This window comes from Callorhinus ursinus, unplaced genomic scaffold (assembly GCF_003265705.2).
Source record: "Callorhinus ursinus isolate GAN/ISIS: 27379988/994484 unplaced genomic scaffold, GSC_fseal_2.0 scaffold11, whole genome shotgun sequence".
NCBI lineage: Eukaryota > Metazoa > Chordata > Mammalia > Carnivora > Otariidae > Callorhinus > Callorhinus ursinus.
Window position 1 is genome coordinate 40,897,241 of NW_027397073.1, and position 3,169 is coordinate 40,900,409.

Sequence of the window (3,169 nt, forward strand, 5' to 3'; positions counted from 1 at the left end):
GTTCATTATCACTTTAAGGACAATGTAAAACCAAAAATTCCTAAAGGAAAAATATATGACAATAAAATAAACATTCAGTTAACAAAACACACCAGAAAATGAGAGACAGACAACAAACTCCAAAAATATTTGTAACACGTGAATTTGCTAAAGTAGCAAATGAAGCCATCATTTTAACAGAGTCATTTTTCTTTAGTCATTTGTCTGATATGTTTTGATGCTGTCTTTTTTTTTTTTAACATGATATTTCAATTAGTCTGGGAAGAAACCAGGTTCTTTAAGCAGAACATCACCAGAAAATAGAGAACACTGAGTCAGATGCACTTTGCCTTTTGGAAATTGGCCTGAAGGGTTCTGTGAGCATGAGCTGCAGAGAAATAGCCCTTTCTGCATCATCTCATGGAGTTTCTGCCCAAACTCCAAGCAGATAAAGGAGGCTCTTCTCTCTGACCTTTTCAATGGCTTACTGTCAACGAACCCATGTCCCATGTTAGAAGAAAAATGACACGGCTGAAATTGTAGGCCACTAGGGCAGACTACCACCTTACAACTAAAAAGGACAATGGGACTCTGTTGATAAAAAGAGATGTGCCCATGAAAGAATGTTTTATGAAAAAACAAAGCTCTGGAACCACCTGTACCGGAGAGAGAATTTGGAAGCATGTAAGGAGGTGAACAACCAGCAGTCTTTTCCTTCTGGAGATTGGTGGTGGTGGTGGTTGGAGGGTGGGGGGCTACAATTACTTAAGCCTTTCCAAAAGTTTTTGCTCTAAATTTTTTTGTCTATTTGGAATGCGCATTTGAAGTTTCACCATGTGTTTATAACTTCTGCTTTTCTTCTAGGATAGTTGTAATATGTGTGTGACTCCTTGAACAGTCTGTGGCTTCTCCTCTAGTATCAGTTTGCATGGAAGTAAATTTGGTTTTCCATTATCAATTAGCAAATGAGTTGTTTCTTCCCTACAGCTTCCTCAATTATGTACAAGGACACTGGAATGGTAAGTAACTCAGGGGACAGGAAGGGTGGGAGAGAATAAAAGGGAGAGGGAGGGAGGGAGGGAGGGAGGGAAGGAAGAGAGAACACAAACAGTAAAATATGAAGCTGCCTGCTTTAAGAGATTCAAATCCAATCCTGCTAAGGGAGAAATGTCCGCTGTTTTCTCCATCCTTGTGGTCACAGAAGAGCTGAGTGTGCTCTCATCTAACTGTCAGGACGAGACCGAAGCTCAGAAGAAACTCACTTGAAGGAGGTTAGTTTGCTGGTCCACAGTGGAAAGTTAGCAGCCAGGGAATGCATTGAGAGAGACCAGTCCCTAGGTTGCCTCACTCAACCTTCCACAGGTGGTGAAAGCTCTGCATGGTCCTTTCTTTGGCATCATCCATGGTGACTAGTGGTCGCTGGCCCATGACTTTTTAGCTTTCTCACTGCTGTAATAGTGGAACGTGCCGGCCAGTGTGACCTGCATTGGTATGCAAGTGGGCTGGAGCTGGATGACAGGACTGATTGCCACCACCAGGAGGAATAGCAGGAGGGCCAGGTAGTAGGGCACCCAGTAGGGGTGCTTGGGGCCTCATAGTTGAGGCCTGTCAGGATTTGGGACCAGAATGTCCAGAAAGGGATGGGTTTGTCATTGGTGATGTGAAAAGTCCTCCTCACTCACTTGCCGCATCTCAGGAGGGGGGCTCTGCTGCCTGGATGTGTCAGCCCACCATGTTCTCCACAAAGGTGAAGTCCACCAAGTTCTTCCCATTTCCAATCACAAACTTCATCTTGCCTTATTCCTGGCTGCCTTGACGAGGATGGGGACCAACTGGGGTCCCTCGGGCAAAAAATGCCATGAGGGCAGATGGCCATGGTTAAGCAATGTATCGTTGGCACCCAGGACTGCTCTTTACTCTAAGATATTTGTCTTTGTATAGTCTATGGGTTCCATGCCATACAGAAGGCCTTCAGTTCCATTCTTGATGTTGATACCCTCCTCCAAGATGAGACTGGCAGTGCTGATAAAAATGAGTTTCTGAACCCCATCCTCTTTGCAAGTTTCATTGACATTCTTGGTGCCAATGTAATTCACTCCATAAAAGAGTTTTTTGTTGTTACTGGATGGTGGGGGTGACACACAGTGGACAGCTGTGTTTACACCTTTCAGAGTTGTATAGGGATCCTGTTGGCTGCAGAGGTCTCCCCAGGAATGCTGAACCCTTGCCGCATATCAAATGCGTTGACGGTGTAGCCTCTTGGCCAGAAACTGCTCCACCACGTGCTGCCCCAGGAACCCAGAGCCTCTGATCACTGAGCATTTATTGGCCATTCATACAGTGCTCACTCAATCCTCAGCAAACCAGCCTCCAGTCCGCAGGGCCTCCTCACCGCCCCCCCCACCCAACCCAGCCTCAGAAGGCCCACAGCTTGCACCCAAAGACCTCCAGCTGCCGCTTCCACCCTTTTCTCTTACGCAGTCATTTTAATGTCAAGGATGTTTGGTAAGGCTATTTTTAACCTTATTTTTTCATAAATAAGTTTTTTTTTTCCAGAATAGAAATGTCTTTATTGGCTTGTTCTTCTGACATTAAACCTAACACACCTTCATTGTAAGCTATTAAACAAAAATTGTAATGAAGGAAGTTATAATTATCCATAATCCAAGAATAATCATTTTCAATGTATATGCTGAATATCTTTCTAGGGTCTGTTGTTCTCGCTCTCCTTTCCCTGCCCCATTCCTTCTTCTTCACCTCCTCTACCTTCTAAAACAAAAATACCATCCTAGATTGAATGTTTTTTGGACTTTCTTTTTTTCACTTAATAAGGTTTGGGCACATCCAAAAGCCAACTTCATAATCATTTTTGATTTCTACAAAGTCTTTTTTTTATGGTATGGATCTAGACTCTATATCCAAATACTACTGATGACCGTTTAGGCTAATGTTATTTTGCACTGCTCTAAACCACTCATGTGTACAAATCTTTGTACACTTACCTTACAATATGTCTCATTATTTAGGTTAAGTTTTCAGAAGTGACATTTATAGATCAAAGAATCCACACATTACATATTGTGATGTCCATTGTCAAATTGCCCTCCAAAATGTTGCACCTGGCACTGGGGTGCTATCATTTTTACTATCACTTGTTAATATGTCTTTTTATTTTTTATTGTCATGTATT

General features: G+C 42.8%; 1 pseudogene; it reads right to left on the reverse strand.

Moving 5' to 3' along the window:
• Positions 1-1,323: 1,323 nt before the first annotated feature.
• On the reverse strand, positions 1,324-2,312 carry LOC112835011 (sterol-4-alpha-carboxylate 3-dehydrogenase, decarboxylating pseudogene; annotated as a pseudogene).
• Between the last annotated feature and the right edge of the window lie 857 nt (positions 2,313-3,169).